Here is a 19,982-nt window from a genome sequence, read left to right as displayed (position 1 = left end):
GAATTTTTCCAGAAACAAATATCATATTGTGGCCACATAATTAACGAAGAAGGGTTGCATAAGTCCCCTGAAAAAATTGAAGCGGTCATAAAAGCCCCAGCACCTGAAAATGTCTCACAATTAAGGTCGTTCCTAGGATTAATAAATTACTATCATAAATTTTTACCGAACTTGTCAACTGTTCTGCACCCTCTTAACGAACTGCTACAAACGGGAGTAATTTGGGAATGGAGCGAGGACTGTAAACGTGCCTTCCATAAATGCAAAGGCTTGATCACGTCCAAGGAAGTTTTGGCTCATTACAACCCATCACTGCCAATCACACTGGCATGCGATGCATCCCCTTACGGCATAGGAGCGGTATTATCGCATAGATTCCCTGATGGCTCGGAGCGGCCGATAGCTTTTGCTTCACGCTCATTGAACTCAGCTGAGCGTAACTATGCCCAGATCGACAGGGAAGCACTCAGCCTGGTATGGGGAGTGAAGAAATTCAACCATTACCTACACGGGCAAAAATTTACCTTGTTGACTGACCATCAACCCCTCGTCTCCATATTCAACCCTAAAAAGGGCGTTCCCATTATGACAGCACAAAGGCTACAGAGGTGGTCCCTTTTCCTAGGGGCACACCGATATGACATAGAATACAAAGGGTCAAAACAGCATGGAAATGCTGACGGTTTATCGCGCCTACCGTTGCCAACGGTAGAAGAGGCACCTGATGTGCCTCAATAAATCCGAGACTCAATGTTAGCGAAACAAAACAAGGTTTTTATTGACTTAGAAGGTAACACACAGAGGAGAATGTACCTTCCATCCAGAGGTCTGCCGTACTGGATGTGCTGCAGGCTGGGCCAGCTTACATAGGAGCCAGGTATGGGCGGAGCCCTACACACAGTACAATACAATGGAAATGAAACTGAAACCAACCACAGTCACAGGCAGAGAAATACTGATGAGTGATGAATGGAATATTTCATTACATTCACCCCTTCTATAGATTTAGTCTGTTCGGGGGTTTGATAGTCCTCTGCGACCGACGTGGCTGTTGTGGTGCCGCGGGTGTCGGCTGGGTGTCCCCGGTGGCCTCCTGGGTCTCTGCCGGGGGTGCCGCCAGGGTTGTTGAAGGGGTAGTTGGTGGGGGTACCGTTGGTCGATGTTCTTCCGGGGGTGATGAAAGAGTAGTGGGTGGGTAAGAGTTGCTGTGGTCGTTGTTGCTGCTGTTGTCGTGGTTGTTGTCGTTACCGGCTGGGGCGACGTCTTTTATGGACATGGTGTCCTCCCTTCCGTCGGCGTGCCGGACATACGCGTATTGGGGGTTGGCGTGGAGTAGTTGCACTGACTCCACGAGAGGGTCCGTCTTGTGGCCCCTCACATGCCTTCGCACGAATACCGGACCTGGGGTGGAGAGCCATGACGGCATGGATACGCCTGAGGTGGATTTCCGGGGAAAGACAAACATTCGCTCGTGAGGCGTGGCATTAGTGGCAGTACACAATAGCGACCGTATCGAATGGAGCACATCTGGGAGGACTTCCTGCCAGTGGGAGATAGGGAGGCCTTTGGTCCTTAGAGCTAGAGTGACTGCTTTCCATACTGTCCCGTTCTCTTGCTCCACTTGACCGTTACCCCGGGGGTTGTAGCTGGTGGTACGGCTCGTGGCGATCCCCCTGGACAGCATGTACTGGCGTAGCTCTTCACTCATGAAGGACGCCCCCCTATCCGTATGGATGTAGCTCGGCATACCGAACAGGCAGAACAGGCTGTTGAGGCATTTAATGACCGTGGCGCTGGTCATGTCTGGGCAGGGGAAGGTGAATGGGAAATGAGAGTATTCGTCCACAATGTTCAGGAAGTAAATATTACGGTCGACGGACGGGAGGGGGCCCTTGAAATCTAAGCTGAGCCGCTCAAAGGGCCGTGTAGCTTTGATTAAGTGGGCTCTATCTGGGCGGTAGAACCGAGGCTTGCACTCAGCGCAAGTGCGACAGTTCCTGGTCAGGGACCGAACTTCCTCAATCGAGTAGGGTAAGTTGCGGGACTTTATGAAGTGGAACAGCCGCGTGACCCCTGGGTGGCAGAGGTCATTGTGGAGGGTCTGTAGCCGATCCCCGGTGGCGCTGGCACACATCCCTCGTGAGAGGGCGTCGGGGGATTCGTTAAGGGCCCCTGGCCGGTAAATGATGTCATAATCGAAGGTGGAGAGCTCGATCCGTCACCTAAGAATCTTATCATTTTTAATCTTCCCCCTCTTTATTATTGAACATAAACGCTACCGACCGCTGGTCGGTAAGTAGGGTGAAGCGTTTGCCGGCTAGGTAGTGGCGCCAGTGGCGCACTGCCTCCACAATGGCTTGGGCCTCCTTTTCTACGGAGGAGTGTCTGATCTCGGGCCCTTGGAGGGTCCTCGAGAAGAAAGCTATGGGCCGCCCCGCCTGGTTGAGTGTGGCCGCCAAGGCAAAGTCAGACGCATCACTTTCCACTTGAAAGGGAGTGTTCTCGTCCACTGCCTGTAGCGTGGCCCGCTCAATATCCTGCTTAATGCTTTTGAAGGTGGCATGGGCCTCAGCAGAGAGCGGAAAAGAGGATGCTTTCAAGAGGGGGCGGGCTTTGTCGGAGTAGTTGGGGACCCATTGGGAATAATAAGAAAATAACCCCAGGCACCTTTTCAGGGCTTTGGGAGTGTTGGGCAGGGGCAGCTCCCGTAGGGGGCGCAATCGGTCGGGGTCTGGTCCGATTTCCCCATTCTCCACCACGCTGCCTAGTATGCAGAGGCGCGTGGTGTTGTAAACGCACTTGTCCTCGTTGTAGGTGAGGTTGAGTTTTTGTGCGGCTTTCAGGAACCTCTCGAGGTTCGAGTCGTGATCCTGCTGGTTGTGACCGCAGATGGTGACGTTGTTGAGGTAGGGGAAGGTTGCCTGCAAGTGGTGGTCATCGACCATGCGGTCCATCTCCCTCTGGAAGACCGAGACCCCATTCGTCACCCCAAAGGGTCTCTGAGGAATTGGAAGAGGCGTCCGTTCGCCTCGAAGGCGGTGTACGGGCGGTCCTCTGGTCTGATAGGGAGCTGGTGGTACGCTGACTTGAGGTCGATGGTGGAGAACACCCGGTATTGGGCGATTTGGTTCACCATTTATGATATGCGGTGTAGCGGGTAGGCGTCTAGTTGGGTGTACCTGTTGATCGTTTGGCTATAGTCGATCACCATCCGTTTCTTCTCGCTACCCCTTACCACCACCACTTGGGCGCGCCACGGGCTATTGCTGCGTTCAATAATGCGCTCTTTCAGGAGCCTGTCTACCTCGGTCGCGATAAACCGCCTGTCCTCCCAGCTGTACCTCCTGCTTTTGGTCGCTATTGGTCGGCAGTTAGGGGTAAGGTTCGCGAATAGCGAAGGCGGCTTTACCTTCAGGGTAGCCAGACCGCACACTGTGAGGGGCGGCTGGGACCCACCGTAATTGAGCGTGATGCTTTGGTGGTAGCACTGGAAATCCAGGCCCAAGATCACGCTCGCACATAGATTCTTCATGATTAATACTTTTAAATTATCGTATACAGTTCCGTTAACGGACAATTGTACCGTGCAGTAACCCATAATGGTCGATGTCTGGGTTTTATCAGCCATAGAGATGGTACCCCGAGTAGGGACCACCTTTAGGGAGAGTTGTTGTACCAGTTCAGGGTGGATAAAACTCTCCGTGCTTCCACTGTCAATTAAACATTTAACCCTGCACCCGTTTACCTCGATGTCCACCATTGATTTGGATAGCGGGTGCGGCCTGGTCTGGTCCACTGTGACCGATGCCACTGTAGGGCCCTGATCGAGACAAGATGGCGTCCACGCTGTCTGCTCACAAGATGGCGGACCCCACGAGGTCGGGCAAGATGGCGTCCAAGATGGCCGCTCCCACGGCGCACACGCGGCGGTGGCGGGTTTTCCGGCGGGGTTCCCTCTGCACACCTTCCCGAAGTGCCCCTTCTTACCCCACTTAAAGCAGGTGGTGCCTTTCGCCGGGCACAGGTTTCTGGTGTGCTTCGGCTGCCCGCAGAAGTAGCAGTTGGGTCCCCGACGCGTCGCGGCTGTCGTAGGGCTTCTGGGGGGAGAGCGGGGCCCCGACGGTGTCGGGCTGCCGGGCGGGGAAGATGCCTTCCAAGATGGCGGCGCCCTTGGTGCACACGTGGCGGCGTGGACGGCGCGGGCTGAAGAGTAGGCGTCCGAGTTTCTCTGGGCCACATCCAGGGATCGTGCTGTGTCCGCAGCCTGTTTCAGGTCCAATCCCGTTTTTTCCAGCAGTCTCTGCCGGATGTAAGTGGAGCTGAGGCCTGTGATAAAGGCATCGTGAACAAGCTCGTCAGTGTACACTGCGGCTTTTACATCTTGGCACTTGCAGTCTTTGCCTAGCGTTTTCAGGGTGCCTAGGAACTCCTCCACCGATTCCCCAGGTCGCTGTGCGCGAGTAGCGAGCAGATGCCTAGCATACACCTCATTCGTAGGCTGCTGGTAATGCGCCTTTAAGATGTCGCAGGCGGCCGGGTACGTGTCGGCGTCTTGGATGAGGGGGTAAACCCGGTGGCTTACCTAATTCCGCAGAATTCCGAGTTTCATACTCGCAGCATCCGTAGCGTCTTACGGCTGCGGAATTGTCCAGGAAGAATTCCATACACATAAACCAGTGTCCGAAGCATGCCGATGCGTCCGAAGCATGCTGGTCCAAATCGAAACGTTCGGGTTTCAAGAGTTGATCCATTGTGTTGAAAATTAAGTCAATAAAATTGATGTGCCTCAATAAATCCGAGACTCGATGTTAGCGAAACAAAACAAGGCTTTTATTGACTTAGAAGGTAACACACAGAGGAGAATGTATCTTCCATCCAGTGGTCTGCCGTACTGGATGTGCTGCAGGCTGGGCCAGCTTACATAGGAGCCAGGTATGGGCGGAGCCCTACAGACAGTACAATACAATGGAAATGAAACTGAAACCAACCACAGTCACAGGCAGAGAAATACTGATGAGTGATGAATGGAATATTTCATTACAGCACCTACAGTGGACCCAGTGGAAATGTTCCACTCAACCATAGTGGAATGTCTACCAATAACAAATTCTACCATTAAAAAGGAAACGAGAAATGACCCGACTCTCTCTCTCGAGTCTACAATTTAACGGTGAAGGGGTGGCCAGCACATGGCGAACCACTGTTGCCAGCATTCTCGCAAAGAAGAGAACAGCTGTCAGTGTGCCGAGGAACCTTGATGTGTGGATCCAGAGTGGTGATTCCACCCAAACTCCAGGACAAAGTGCTAAAGTAGCTTCACGAGGGGCATCTGGGTGGAGTGAAAATGAAGAACCTAGCCAGAGCGTTTGTGTGGTGGCCAGGTATCGATGGAGACTTCGAAGAATTGACCAAGAGCTGTCTAGGATGCCAGAAGGTCCAAAACGCCCCACCACAAGCCCCTCTACATCCATGGGAGTGGCCCTCATCTCCATGGCAAAGGGTACACATCGACTTTGCTGGCCCATTTATGGACTCAATGTTCTTAATCGCGGTTGATGCACACTCCAAGTGGCCGGAGGTAATAAAGATGTCCTCCACCACCACGGAAAAAACCATCACAGTATTAAGGACCATATTTGCCAGGAATGGGCTGCCTAAACAGATCTGTTCTGATAATGGACCACAATTTGTGTCCGAAGAATTCAGAAAGTTCTTAAAAAACAATGGGGTTAAGCACTATACATCCGCCCCATACCATCCCGCCACCAATGGATTGGCTGAAAGGTTTGTCCAGACCTTCAAGAAGGCCATAAAGGCTATGGGTAATGAAGGCATTAATCTACAGCATAAGGTAGATAACTTCTTGTTTGCCTACAGGAATGCAACACATATGGTTACAAACCAAACTCCCGCCATGATGTTTTTCAATAGAAGACTAAGATGCCGGCTGGATTTGATCAAGCCAAACATCAGAAGGGACGTAGAGAACCGGCAATTTCAAGGCATGAATGAAAGGCCAACTAGAACCTTCCAGATAGGTCAACAAGTTTTGGCCCGGGACTACCGTACCGAGAAATGGCAGCCTGGAACTATTTGCACACGACTAGGACCACTGATGTATACCGTGGACATTGGAGAAAGCATAATAAGGCGCCATGCTGACCAAATCATAGAGTCATCCGAAAAGGGACAACCTGCACCACCACTCTATACGCCTAATGATGAAGTAGAGATACCCATAGTATCTACCTCCGATCCGGTGATACTGGAACCAGATGAACCCGACACTGGCATTCAAGCCGAATCGACCTTGCCAAAAGAACCTACTACACCACCGAAAACTATTACACCACCGAAAACTACTACACCACCGAGGCGTTATCCGGACCGAGTCAGGAAGCCTCCAGAGAGACTGACTTATAATTGATTAACTGCAGCAAATGTTTAGATTATTGTTCTTGTACACATGTTAATAACCATTACTTAAAATGTTATGTACTGGTTATCTAAAAGGGGAGGAATTGTGGTGTATGTGCCTTTAAGAGCCCCTGTGTACTGTAATGCCGGTAGTGGCCACTCGGGCTATATAAGCCTGTATAGTGTTTTGTATCTGTTAGTTCACCTCCAGACTTTGTCCAGTAAACACCTGTAAACCAACTCCTGCATTCCGTGTCTTCATTAACACACGGATACAACAAAATGTTGGTCCCTTAGAGGATGAGACCGGGAAATTAATGGTGGGAAATATGGAGATGGCAAAAACACTGAATGAGTATTTTGTATCAGTCTTTACAGTAGAGGACACTAAGAATATCCCAACACTGGACAAACAGGGGGCTATAGGGGGGGAGGAGCTAAACACGATCAAAATCACTAAGGAAGTGGTACTCGGTAAAATAATGGGACTCAAGGCGGATAAATCACCTGGACCTGATGGCTTACATCCTAGGGTCTTGAGGGAAGTGGCGGTAGGGATTGTGGATGCATTGGTAATAATTTTCCAAAACTCCCTGGACTCGGCAAAGGTCCCGACAGACTGGAAAACTGCTAATGTAACACCCTTATTTAAAAAGGGCAGTAGACAGAAGGCTGGAAACTATAGACCGGTTAGCCTAACATCTGTGGTAGGTAAAATGTTGGAGTCCATTATTAAGGAGACAGTAACAGGACATTTGGATAATCATAATTTAATAGGACAAAGTCAGCATGGTTTTATGAAGGGGAAGTCATGTTTGACAAATTTGCTGGAGTTCTTTGAGGAAGTAACATATGGGGTGGATAAAGGAGAACCAATGGACGTAGTGTATTTAGACTTCCAAAAGGCATTTGACAAGGTGCCACACAAAAGATTATTGCTTAAGATAAAAAATCACGGGATTGGGGGTAATATTCTGGCATGGATAGAGGATTGGCTATCTAACAGAAGGCAGAGAGTTGGGATAAATGGTTCATTCTCAGACTGGCAATCAGTAACTAGTGGTGTTCCGCAGGGGTCAGTGCTGGGTCCCCAACTCTTTACAATCTATATTAACGATTTGGAGGAGGGGACCAAGTGTAACATATCAAAGTTTGCAGATGATACTAAGATGGGAGGGAAAGTAGTGAGTGAGGAGGACATAAAAAACCTGCAAGGGGACATAGACAGGCTAAGTAAATGGGCAGAGATTTGGCAGATGGAATACAATACTGGAAAGTGTGAGGTTATGCACTTTGGCAGGAAAAATCATAGAGCAAATTATTATCTTAATGGCAAGAAACTGGAAAGTACTGAAGTACAAAGAGATCTGGGGGTCCTGGTGCACGAAACTCAAAAGGTTAGTATGCAGGTGCAGCAAGTGATTAAGAAGGCCAATGGAATGTTGGCTTTCATTGCTAGGGGGATAGAATATAAAAATAGGGAGGTATTGCTTCAGTTGTACAAGGTATTGGTGAGACCGCACCTGGAATACTGCATACAGTTTTGGTGTCCATATTTAAGAAAAGGCATACTTGCTCTCGAGTCAGTACAAAGAAGGTTCACTCGGTTAATCCCAGGGATGAGGGGATGGACATATGAGGAGAGGTTGAGTCGATTGGGACTCTACTCATTGGAGTTCAGAAGAATGAGAGGCGATCTTATTGAAACATATAAGATTGTGAAGGGGTTGGATCGGGTGGATGCGGGGAGGATGTTCCCGATGATGGGTGAAACTAGAACTAGGGGGCATAGTCTTAGAATAAGGGGCTGCTCTTTCAAAACTGAGATGAGGAGGAACTACTTCACTCAGAGGGTGGTAGGTCCATGGAATATGCTGCCCCAAAAAGCTGTAGAAGCTACATCATTACATAAATTTAAAACAGAAATAGACAGTTTCCTAGAAGTAAAGGGAATTAAGGGTTACGGGGAGCGGGCAGGAATTTGGACATGAGTCCAGGTTCGGATCGGTCATGGCCCTGTGGGTAGCGGAGCGGGCCCAGGGGCCGTGTAGCCTGATCCTGCTCCTATTTCATGTGTCTAATTCTGTTAGATTCAGGAGATAGTTCTGTGATAGTAGATTGGCGGTTAGGATCAGATCAGCCATGATCTTATTGAATGGCGGAGCAGGCTTGAGGGGCCGATAGGCCTACTCCTGCTCCTATTTCTTATGTTATGTAAAGGCCCATCTCTGGTCTGGAATGACCTTCATTGTTTTTAATGTCCTGCTGATCTCGTTATCTAGGCCTTGGTGCTGTTCTCATGAATATGAAATTGTCCCCTTTTGTCTGGGTCAACATTTAGATGGCCTCTGTCTCCAGGCCGATCTTGACTGAATCTGCATCTAATCCATATGTACATGTGGGGGTCTGGTTTCATTCTCTCAGAAACGGCTTCCAGAACTTACTGTGGGTTGAATCCACAAAGCTGTCTGAGGATTCGCAGGAACCATTTTAAAATGTCCCAATAAGCCGGTCACGTGGTATGGTGGCCATTTTGTATGCCCCTTTTTCTGGGCTTCTTTTAAAATAGTCTTTAAAAATCATGGCCTCTTCTGCCATTTGACCCTTTATAATATAAAGTTCAATTTTGCGAATCCTACAGGACCCCTGCACTACCTGCCTGCGCCTACTACTCTGCCTGGCGGTCACCCATTCCCTTCCTGCCTGTGCAGCCTTTACCTGCGATGTGACCAACTGATTAAACGTGATATCCACGACGTCCTCAGCATCGCGAATGCGCCAGTATGTATCCATTCGCAGCTCCAGCGCCGCAATGCGGTCTGCCAGTAGCTGCAGCTGGATACACTTCCCGCACACATGGTCGTCAGGGACACAGGAAGTGTCCCTGATTTCCCACATAGTGCAGGAGGAGCATACCATGGGGCCGAGCTTTGCTGCCATGACTTACCCTTTAATTAATTTCAATTAAATCAATACCACCAGTTATACTACAATTAAATAATTTAGTCAAGGGCCCTTGTTTCCTAGCACTTCCCGCATCAACAGTTTCCTCACTTTTTTTATTTGTACCTGGGGTGTGGGCTTCGCTGGCAAGGCCAGCATTTATTGCCCATCCCTTATTGCCCTTGAGAAGGTGGTGCGGAACTGTCTTCTTGAACTGCTGCAGTCCGTGAGGTGACGGTACTCCCACAGTGCTGTTGGGGAGGGAGTTCCAGGATTTTGACCCAACAACGATACATTTCCAAGTCAGGATGGCGTGCAACTTGGAGGGGAACTTGTGGTCATGGTGTTCCCATGTGCCTGCTGCCCTTGTCCTTCTAGGAGGTAGAGGTCGCGGGTTTGGGAGGTGCAGCCGAGGAAGCCTAGGCGAGGATGAGTGGAAAAAAGGGCTGCAAGCAGGGAAGGAGAGAGAGCTCTCGTCTCTGCAACCCAGTAATAGTAGATAAGTAACAGGTGCTCAAGCTCAGGACTTACAACTGTTAGCAGTAGTGTTTGGGGTATGGTGTGTGTCCATGCTGTGGTCAGGAGGATGGTGTTACCATGCTGCTAATGGGAACTAGTACTTGTAAGTTGTCTAACAATCAATTGATGATTGTCCTTCCTGAGGGGAGGTAAGTGGGCTGTCTTTAGAGTCGAAGATGACATACCAGGTGATGGAAGTGCACTGTGAAGCCAACCATCCCTCTGGCAGGCTTGATAATCTGATACTACAACCAGGCAGGTCCACAGTACTGCAGGGCACAGTTACTAATTGACCAGCCAGCCTTGCTCACTAATCTATCCTGGAAGAATCGACCTGTCACAGGAGGCTGGGATTCTTCAAGGTGACACAGCAAGTTGATGGTCCTAGCTGGACCAGCAGCAGGGAGATTACCGGTACTCTGAACTGGTAAGCTATGCAGTTTTACTGGGCCAATTTTAGCAGCACTCCTGTGAACCATTGGAGTACTGAATGAGTACTTTGCATCTGTCTTCACAAAAGAAGAGGATAAAGTTAATGTCAGAGTAGAGATGGGAAGAGTAGAGATACAATTGAGAGTTCCTAAGTCTCAGCTCTGCCAACTTGCACCTAAGCTCTCTGGACTTGCACATGTAGGCTTTGACTCTAGGGAGAGAGTGTGCATTCTGTCTTGTGGAAAAATGAAATTCTGCAGGCATTGGAAACTCTTGTACATGGAAACACAGCACCATCTTTGTCAGGCCAAAAAATTAATTTGGCACATAGCAAAGCGACACTGATTGTCGTTGGTGCCATGTATCAAAGTCCATTTCAAGTTATTTAGAACATAAGACATGTGGCCTGTGTGGTGCTGTGCCTCCGCATAACTTTTGCATGACGGTAGCATGGTAAAATGCACTAGCCCTGTCGCTTCATCCTGCAGACGAGAGATAACGTAGCTGGTTACTCCCCCTTTTTTGGAGCCTTTAAATAGATGCACTGATAACATCAGATTTTCTCAACTTGACAGCTACAGTTATCTGTAAACTGGCTGTCAAGTCAAGGGTAAGGTCTGTACAGAGATCACGGCATGGCAGTACTGCTACAAGGGCCATGTCATTGAGTGATATATTGCTGCTATCAAAGTGACCAATTGCCTCAGAAGTCTCATTGTAATAAACTGGTACTTTTGAAATAAAAAAATTCAGTATGAAAACAAAAAATTACTTGGTTGTGTAAAATGTCCATAAGTATTTACTTTTAGATATGTTTGTCTTTAACGTTGAAATTCTTGCAACAAAGATTGTCCAGGAAAACAGTAAATGAGCAATTGTCGGCCTACAAGGTGGAGATAATTCGGGTACAAGCCAAGCATATTCCCATAAGGAGGAAAGCTGGGGCATCCAAAGCTAGAGCTCCCTGGATGACAAAGAAAATAGAGGTTCAAATAAAACAGGAGAAGGAGGTTTATGATAAAAGGCCAGGTACGGAATACAGCCGCAAACCAGGCAGAATACAAACAGTGCAGGGGGAAATTGAAAAAGGATATCAGAAGAGCAAAGAGAGAGTATGCGAAAGATTAGCGGAGTAAAGGGAACCCAAAAATCTTTTATAAACATATAAAAAGTAAAAGGATAGTTAAAGAAATGGTGAGACTGATTAGGGACAAATAAGGAAATCTTGTGGCAGAGGGCATGACAGCAGTACTGTGAGTACTTTGCATCTGTCTTCACAAAAGAAAAGGATAAAGTTAATGTCAGTAGAGATGGGAGGAGTAGAGATACTGGATAGGATAAAAATAGAAAAGATGTGCTCAATAGGTTGGCATCACTCAAAAGTCAACAAGTCACCCGGTCCAGATGGGATGCATCCTAAGTTGCTGAGGGAAGCTAGGGTGAAGATAGCAGAAGCTCTGACCACAATCTTTCAATCCTCCATTACTATTGAGTAGAATGGGCCTATATTCTCTGGAGTTTAGAAGAATGAGAGGTGATCACAGTTGATCAGTATATTCAAGACTGAGATTGATAGATTTTTGGGCACTAAGGGAAGCAAGGAATATGGTGATAGGGTGGGAAAGTGGAGTTGGTGTAGAAGTTCAGCCATGATCTTATTCATAGAATGGTTACAGCACAGAAGGAGACCATTTGGCCTGTTGAGCTCGTGCCGGCTCTCTGCAAGAACACTTCAGCTAATCCCACTACCCTGCCCTTTCCCCGTAGCCCTGCAAAATTTTTTCCTTCAGGTACTTATCCAATTCCCTTTTGAAAGCCATGATTGCGTCTGCCTCCACCAACCTTTCAGGCAGTGCATTCCAGATACTAACCAATCACTTGCTTAAAAAAGTTTTTCCTCATGTCGCCTTTGGTTCTTTTGCCAATCACCTTAAATCTGTGTTCTCTGGCTCTTGACCCTTCTGCCAATGGGAACAGTTTCGCTCTACTCTGTCTAGATCCCTCATGATTTTGAACACCTCCATCAAATCTCCTCTCAACCTTCTCTGCTCTAAGGAGAACAACCCCAGCGTCTCTAGTCTATTCACGTAACAAGTCCCTCATCCCTGGAACCATTCTTGTAAGTCTTTCTGCACCCTCTCTAAGGCCTTCACATCCTTCCTAAAGTGCGGTGCCCAGAATTGGACACAATACTCCAGTTGAGGCTGAACCAGCGTTTTATAAAGGTTCATCATAACTTCCTTGCTTTTGTACTCCATGGGCTCAAATTTCACAGGGCCATGGAGGCGTGTGGGGTGTTAAAATCGCAAAAAGTGGCAGGCGGGTCCAACCCCGCCTCCAAGCAATTTTCAAGAAATCGTGTTTACTGCTCCCGTCCCGCCTCCAAGAGGCGGGATAGGCCCTTAACAAGCACTAAATTGGCTCTATTATCCCATTTTGAAAGGCCTTGGTGATATTAACCCTTTTCCGAGATGAAGCACGCCTGCTCTGAAACACGACGGTGAAACCTGGCGGGAGCACAATTGGATTGCTGACTATTAGCTGCAGCTCCACCATTAAATAGGATATTTGATCAACCATCATTTGCAGGTGGCAGGACTTTGTTGTCTCAGGTCTGGGGGAACTTTTAGAAGGCATAACCACAGCTGTGGAAGTTTGGAGTCTGACACCCATCTCCAGTGTGACCTCTTGGGAAACCCCTCTCGCCACCTTCACTGAGCGCTTCCTCAACTGAGGCATATACCAAGTAATCCTAAACCCTCAATGTGGAAGTCCCATTAGCGAAATGACACACGCCACAACTGCAGCAGTAGCCATCAGATTTAGTCTGACTAACCTGATTGAGTTATTTGATGAAATAACATGATGAAGGTCATGCAGTAAATGTATATATGGATTTTCAAAAGGCAAAGTACCTCATAACCGAGTTATTTGGAAAATAGAAGCACCTGGTATTAAAGGGACGGTGGTACGAAATTGGCTAAGGGATGGGAGACCGAGAGTAATGGTGAAAAGGTGGGCACATGGCAGATGCAATTTAATGCGGATAAGTGTAAAGTAATGCACATAGAATCATAGAAAGTTACAGCACGGAAGGAGGCTATTGTGGCCCATCGTGTCCATGCCGGCCAACAATGAACTATCCAGCCTAATCCCACTTCCCAGCTCTTGGTCCGTAGCCCTGCAGGTTAGAGCATCCCAAGTGCACATCCAAGTACTTTTTAAATGTGTTTAGGGATCCTGCCTCTACCACCCTTTCAGGCAGTGAGTTCCAGACCCCCACAACCCTTTGGGTGAAGAAATTTCCCCTCAAATCCCCTCTAAACCTTCCCCCAATTACTTTAAATCTGTGCCCCTGGTTTTTGACCTCTCTGCTAAGGGAAATAGGTCCTTTCTATCCACTTTATCTATGCCCCTCATAATTTTATACACCTCAATAAGGTCTCCCCTCAGCCTCCTCTGTTCCAAGAAAAACAGACCCAGCCTATCCAGTCTTTCCTCATAGCTAAGATTCTCTACTCCCGGCAACATCCTTTTAAATCTCCTCTGTACCCTCTCGAGTGCAATCACATCTTTCCTGTAATGTGGTGACCAGAACTGCACGCAGTACTCTAGCTGAGGCCTAACTAGTGTTTTATACAGTTGAAGCATAACCCCCCTGCTCTTGTATTCTATGCCACGGCTAATAAAGGCAAGCATTCCGTATGCCTGCTTAACCACCTTATCTACTTGGCCTGCTACCTTCAGGGATCTGTGGACATGCACTCCACTACTCCGTGTCCTACCATTTAATGTGTATTCCCTTTCCTTGTTAGCCCTCCCCAAATGCATTACTCACACTTCTCCAGATTGAATTCCATTTGCCACTGTTCTGCCCACCTGACCAATTTATTGATATCTTCCTGCAGTCTACAGCTTCCTTCTTCAGTATCAACCACACAGCCGATTTTAGTATCATCTGCAAACCTCTTAATCATACCCCCTACTTTGATAGAAAGAACATGAAGAGGTAGTATAATCTAAATGGTACTATTTTGCGGGGGTGCAAGAACAGAGGGATCTAGGGGTGCATATTCACAAATCTGGGAAGGATGTCAAGGCCCTGAAGTGGGTACAAAGGAGGTTTACCAGGATGATACCAGGGATGAGGGAGAGATTGGAGAAGCTGGGATGGTTCTCCTTACAGCAGAGAAGGTTAAGGGAGACCTAATAGAGGTATTCAAAACTATGAGGCGTTTTGATAGAACAAGTAGGGAGAAACTATTTCCTCTGGCAAGTCTTAGATTTAAAATCATTTACAAAAGAACTAGAGGGGAAATGAGAAATTTCTCCAATCAGAGGGTTGTTAAGATTTGAACGCTCTACCTGAAAGGGCGATGGAAGCAGTTTTCATGGGAACTTTTAAAAGGCACTTGGACATGTACTAGAAAAGGATTAATTTGTAGGGTTATGGGGAAAAAGCTGGGACTAAATCGTTCCCTTTCAAGGAGCCAGCATAGGCAGTTAGATTCTATGCATTAAGCAAAACTCAGCCATCTGTTTCTACAGATGAGTTTTTCCAACTGTGCCCTTGTGAGTCAGGAAAGCATTGTGGTTATAGAGGAGGAAGAGTTGTCTACCCAATGAAAGGAGGACAGGGTAGAGGTACATCCCAGTCCCAAGACCCTGTCTGACTTTGTCAACCTCTTCCTCCTTTCCAGATTTTCCCACCATTCTGCTCCTGCCATTGTACTCTGGGAGAGACTAGATTATTTCTCCAGCTACGAGAGCACTGAAGGCCTGAGGGAGGATAGAGGAATAGGGACCGAGACAAATAAAAGTGTGTAAAAGGAATGCAGAATGGAAGATAAAGAGCGAAAAACAGACAGACAGAAAAGGTGTGAGACAGGCAGAAAACTAAAGGGAGAGACTTGTAGAAAGAAGAGAGTTGGATACAAATGGAAAGAATTAGGTGTATGAACATTGTACAACGAGACAAAATAAAAAATTAGAGAGCAAGAGACAAGCCAAATAGGAAAGAGATTGGCACACATTTAAAAATTTTTGCCTATTATTATCATCTGATGTTATACAGTATAAATTGATCAATGTTTCAGACACTAATGGTTATATTTTTGGGTTTTATGCTAGAAATTCCACTTGAGTTCAGCATTACCCATCAGCCCTGTAAGCGGACTTCTAGTTCCCTACGGTCCAGAGTGTATCTTTATCTGCCGGATATCTAGGTAAATGATAGCAACACCCAGGATTGAAACAGAGAACAGTGGTCATTGTATGCATGCTTTTGAAATGTATCACTTGACCCCATGTGATTATTCTGTCTTCAATAGATGGATTGAAAATTTATCTGACGTGGACCATAATTCAGTGCAAATCACTGGCCTCGATTTCCCATCTCCTTTCCTCCATCCCTATTGATAATCAGCAGATCTGGAGTAGGAGGGGTGGAAAATGCTCGGTGATGCGCTATACTGTGTCATTCAATATGCTCACCTGTACATTGCCAATCTTCTTTCCCTCCTTCCCACACCCCACCTCCAATATCCTACCTCCTGGCCACAGTGTCATTCATTGCGCTCGCCGGTATATAGGTGGGTGAATTGAAACAACATGGTTATTCGACCTTGGGACTCTTAGACTCAGGCATCCAATATTTTGTGGTCAGTAGAGAGGGCCCAGAAATATTTTGAACGATAAGTTGAACATTTTTTTTTTTTTAATTGCCCATTTTACAAGCAACATGGAGGCTCGCTACACTATTACATGTCTTCATGGTAGCAAAATCCCATCCCCTGTTTTAGCGGGACACCCTGGCAAAGGCTGGGGCCCCTGACTCCGATATTCATATGAACCAATATTGGAAAATTGGCTGGGGACGGGGTGTACCTCTCTGATGGGTGAAAACCCTGTCCTGTCCGAGATCCGCCCCAACTCTGAAACCGGAAAATCTAGGCCAATATGTTACAGAATTACAAACTTTATTGTCCTTGATAGTAAAGGAATAAAGATGCTTCGATCCTAGTTTGAAAACCTACATGGCTGTTAAGAAGTTTATGCTTTGGCAAGTCGTTGAGTGCAATGCAAGATTCTTATTAGATTTTCCTGCTGCTTACTGTTCACAGATTCTGTAATGTTGGTCAGACACACATTCCATTCCTCTTGTGATTAGATATTATGGGGGGAATTTTAACGCAGGGGGCATTAAATTCTGAAACCTGACCCCCAACCTGCCACAAACGTGCCTACCACTGGTTTAACCAGGGCAGGTTGGTGCTTGGGCGAGTAACCTGCTCTCAAGAGACGGGCCAGTAATTTAAACATGCTAATGGGGCTACGTGCCTCATATTTTAACAGACTTTTACCTTTAACGGATGCAGGCCGAGCTTCCCTTTGGAGACCCAGCAGCTGAAGGGAAGTGAGAGCGAGTGAATCCAGCAGGTACGTGCTTTTCCAGCAGTGCTTGTGGGCCTGGAGTGCTCTCCCTCCCCCGATTCCCCAACCTAATCTGCTGTGATCAGCCCCCACCCCCACCCCCCCCCCCCCGCACAATCCGAAGCTCTAGACCAACCCACGAATGCACCCCCTCATGTCCTCTCCGCTCCCTATGCGGCCTTCCAGTGCAGGCCTTCCCACCCGACGGCCAGTCGGCCTCTTAATCTGGCTGGCTGCCAACCAGGAAAATGAGAAGAAAAATTCAAATAACGGCAGAACCTCCACATTACCCGCATTTCCAGGTATCCTGGCTGCTGCAACCCCCCACCCCTGCTCCTTCTCCGCCTCTCCGTAAATATCGGGGCCTTATTGTCTGTTCCCCACACTGCCCAAAGTTGTTTGATGTTCACTGGACTTCTGGAAAATAAAATGGATTAGTAAGTCAGACGTGCTGCTCGAGCTCAATGCATGTTAAAGGCTCTGTAGGGGAATAATTGCTCTGTGGGTTCTGTAATAAAATCATAAACCTGGTTTCTTATCAATGGATTTATAATTTTGTTACAGACTACACAGGAAACCTCCCCTATGTAACCATTGACTATGTCTAACTAGATTTATCTTGTGAATAGGACCTGCTCATTCAAGGTGAAAATTTGGTTGCAGTAACGTGATCAAAATACATCTTCCCTGCAAATCATTGTCATAACGGCACAGAAGGAGGCCATTCGGCTCATCGAGTCTGTGCCGGCTCTCTGCAGAGCAATCGAGTCAATCCTGGGAGCAGCGACATAAGCTTGGAAATTACTGAGTTGCCATAGAAATGCTTAACACATTTTTATCAATTCCTTTCCCTGCTATTTTAATATAGTCCTTGGTCTTTATTTTGAATATGTTCATACCTCTTAAAAAAGCAGTGGGGAATTGATACTATAAGCGTTTGTATGGGAATGTTGCCTGTTAATCTCAGGGTACCAGCAGTTCACCCGAAGTGTGATTTCTCAGAGAGGCTTCATTGAAGAAGAAATGCAACATGTAGATTCAAGTACACAAAACCGCCGAAACAAGCAGAGAAGTTTGCACAAGATCAGTAACTGCTCTGTTGAATGCAGAATAAGGTTAGGTTGGGGTGATAGCAATTCTGTCCATGGAAGGCCTGAAAGGTACGAATAATGTCTGACTTAGAACTGAGCTGCAAACAGTAATAAAATGGAGGCTTAGAAAGAGAAACTCTATTCTGAAATGTGGGAAGTTGGAGGCATCAAAAATGAATGGGCAAACTTCACTTGTCATTCCAAAATAAACATCTGCCCATGCATCCTTTGAAAGAAACCTGAGATAGAAACCAGCTTAGTCTCATTTTTTTAAATAATTATTCTTGATTTTATTTTTTCAAAGGGGAGTATCTATAGAATTGAAGAGGAAGAGGTGTTATGGAAAAAAGGATCTTCAAAATCAGGAGAATGTCATAAGGTAGATTTTTGCAGCTGAAATGAGAATATCAACAAAGAAACATAGAAGATAGGAGCAGGAGTAGGCCATTCGGCCCCTCGAGCCTGCTCTGCCATTTAATGTGATCATGGCTGATCATCCAAATTCAGTACCCTGTCCCTGCTTTCTCCCCATATCCCTTGATCCCTTTAGCCTTAAGAAATATATCTAACTCCTTCTTGAATATATTTAATGAATTGGCCTCCACTGCCTTTTGTGGTAGAGAATTCCACAGGTTCACCACTCTGGGAGAAGAAATTCCTCCTCATCTTTGACCTAAATGGCTTACCCCTTATCTTTAGACTGTGACCCCTGGTTCTGGACTCTCCCGACATCGGGAACATCCTTCCTGCATCTAGTCTGTCTAGTCCTGTTAGAATTTTATGGCCTAGAAATTCAGTTGGGCGCGCCAGCCGTTAGCGCCTCAGGAGGAGTAGATCTCGAGCGCTAGGCGCTTATCGCCCGGGCGCAGCGCGATCTGCGCCTCTCCCCAACTTCAGGACACATTTAGCGCCGGCGCAAAGTCTTAGCGCGCGCCCTGCTGCGCGCGCAGATCATGACATCATTTAATAGTGCAACGCCCTTTGTGCGCCCCAAACCGGAACTTCACTCGCGCCGGCCCATTGTGCGCCGGGCGGCCCGAGCGATTGTGAAGTGGAACGGTACACAGGCCAGCCGGGCCGCGGGGAGCGCAAATTAAAGGGCACTTACCCAGCAGTATAAAGGCCAGCCATTTTGCAGCATTCACTCTTGTGCAACGGTTTTTTGGACAGAGACCAAGGAGGAGAGTTTACTGGTTTGGACCAACACTTGGACAGGTATTTTTGGCTCAGGCCAGAGCTTACCAATTATCTTTGCCTTCATTCAGAGCTCAGTGTTTGCCAGCATATAATGGGGGCTGCATTGGGTGGCAACGCTGAATTTCAGCCTTATGCCAGAAGGGCTTACAGACGCCGTGAGAGAGTGGCAGCCCTGGCTAGACGCAGAGGGGGCAACAGGCGTCGCCAACTGAGGCCTTACCCACGCAGGGTATACCGCCAGCAGACCTCCTATCTGACCATGTCTGCCGCGATGTGTGTTAGGAGGCTGCGATTCCGAAGGGAGGTGGTTGCAGACATCTGCCGGCTGCTTCAGAGAGATCTGCAGCCACAGCTGATGCGCAGGACGTCTCTGTCGGTGGCAGTGAAGGTGACGGTGGCTCTCAACTTCTATGCCTCCGGCTCCTTCCAATCCGCTACTGGGGACATCGCTAACATCTCCCAGTTCGCCGTGCATTGCTGCATCCGCCAGGTGACCGAAGCCCTTTTCAGAAGGAGACATCAATTCATCTCCTTCCCCATGACCCTGGACAAGCAGCAGCAGTGTGCAGTGGGGTTTGCAAGAATAGCGGGCTTCCCCATGGTGCAGGGCGCCATTGACTGCACGCATGTGGCTTTGCGGGCACCTCTTGAGCATGCCGAGGATTACCGCAACCGGAAGGGCTACCATTCCCTCAATGTACAGCTGGTGTGTGACCACAGGCAGCGCATCCTAGCTGTCAATGCCCGCTTTCCAGGCAGCAGCCACGATGCCTTTATCCTGCGACAGACAACTGTGGCTGACATGTTCCAGGCACAGCCTCCCCCAAGAGGATGGCTTATCGGGGACAAAGGCTATCCTTTGTGTACCTGGCTCATGACCCCGCTCCGCGCGCCCACGACCCCTGCTGAAGAGGCATACAACGAGAGCCATCAAGCGACGAGGAACCTCAT

General features: G+C 47.8%; 1 long non-coding RNA gene across 2 annotated transcripts in view; it reads left to right on the top strand.

Moving 5' to 3' along the window:
- Positions 1–19,982, top strand: part of LOC147110839 (uncharacterized) — a 99,904-nt gene that overhangs the window by 31,709 nt on the left and 48,213 nt on the right. For both annotated transcript variants that reach the window (XR_015079994.1, XR_015079995.1), the window contains exons 4-5: positions 15,442–15,536; positions 18,139–18,213. This is a non-coding gene — a long non-coding RNA (uncharacterized LOC147110839). The remainder of the gene's footprint in view (positions 1–15,441; positions 15,537–18,138; positions 18,214–19,982) is intronic.

The sequence above is a fragment of the Somniosus microcephalus genome, chromosome 11 (genome assembly GCF_052327205.1).
Source record: "Somniosus microcephalus isolate GS21.2 chromosome 11, FLI_Smic_1.0, whole genome shotgun sequence".
NCBI lineage: Eukaryota > Metazoa > Chordata > Chondrichthyes > Squaliformes > Somniosidae > Somniosus > Somniosus microcephalus.
Note: the sequence above shows the minus strand (reverse complement) of the source record. Positions and strands in the feature narration are given on the sequence as shown.